The sequence below is a fragment of the Typopeltis vanoorti genome, chromosome 19, assembly GCF_054136105.1.
Source record: "Typopeltis vanoorti isolate ZY-2024b chromosome 19, IOZ_Tvanoo_1.0, whole genome shotgun sequence".
Taxonomy (NCBI): Eukaryota; Metazoa; Arthropoda; class Arachnida; order Uropygi; family Thelyphonidae; genus Typopeltis; species Typopeltis vanoorti.
Genome location: NC_143567.1, coordinates 64,518,027 through 64,519,627, shown reverse-complemented (window position 1 = coordinate 64,519,627; position 1,601 = coordinate 64,518,027).

The following is a 1,601-nucleotide window of genomic DNA, read 5'->3' as shown; positions in this document are numbered from 1 at the left end:
TGTTTGTTGTGAAGTTATTCTTTCATTTTTTGAGGTCAGTAATGATATATAATTTGAACTAGAGATTTACAAAACAATTATTCAAACATAGCTGATAGCAATAATAATTTTAAAAACTAATTATTACACTTCAACTGGAAAAAAACAGCTAAACTATATAGTGAAACAATGTCACACCACCTTTGAATATATATATATATATATATATATATATATATATATATATATATATATATATATATATATATATATATATATATATATATATATATATAATAGAATTTGTAACACCTACTTGAGAATAAAGGGCATTTCATGCTTTTGTGATTTTCTTTATGGTTTTAATCTAAACATACAGATTGATAATTAATTTGAGCATACGAATGCTGTACACATAGATATTTTTCAAATAAAATATGGGATGAATCTATAAAATTGAGCATCCTTTCGCCTAACATGAAATCCAAATCAGAATTTGGATTTCATGTTAGGTGAAAGGTTAATTGAAAATAAATTGAAATATTTTGTGAATAGTGACGAACACGAATTAGATAAAAACCTGGGATAGAAATAAAAGATCCATAATTTAAATTGGTTAAAACATTTCATTTAAAGGCTCATTTAAACCTAAGATATAGGTGGTTAAACTAAAATGCAAAACATTTGTATATTGAAAGTGTCAATCTGATTTTTAAAAACTAGATTTTAATTTAATCCCGTGAGAGATATCGAAAGAACTTTTACAATGCGTTTCACTGAAGGAGAGTCAGCCAATCTGGTACGATGTGTTAACATTTGCGACAGAGTAAAATGATCCAGGGAATATACACATTAACTAAACTAACAGTGCAAATTGGAAAGATCGTCCTGTCACCTCATGAATCAAGTACCGGTAACATAGATACTGCAGTCTATTGTTATTGCCACACACAAATAGATGACAGGATAGAATGAAAAGCCATATTTCCCCCTCATCATCTTCAGTTTCCTGATTTGTACATGTTCAGTCTCCTACGACAACACTACACGATTAAATTTATATTATTATTAATCGACTATCCAAACGTTTCTTCCATATCAATCTGTTGCTTATCAGCACTCCCATATTGTCATATCTAACATTTCTTGCTTCTAAGACACTTCTGACTGAATCTATTCACCTAGATCTTGGTCGCCATTTGGGTCTCTTTCCTTCCAAGTTGTGTTGTTGTCAACACATCTCCTATACTACCTTCTATTAGATTTGCTAATCTAATCTCGCAGTACGGACACCTTTTACTCATAATTAGAAAATTTCATATGGATGTTAAAAAATATATTTTTTTAAAAATCATAGTTCTTCAGTCCTCCATGTGTAAGGTAATTGGTTATCCTTTACGTTAATTTTGCGCTAGTTTAATTCAAAATAAAGAACAAATCATTCATACGAAGTGGTCTCTTGTTACTTTAATTATATGATTTTATTATGACAAAATAGAAATCCAGTAAATAAATTGAAAATAATCAAATAATTGTCAATTATTGAATACACCAACAAGAGCCTTACTTATTAAATTAGTTTACAAGAAATTGAACTGTGATTTGACCTTTAAATAGCAATT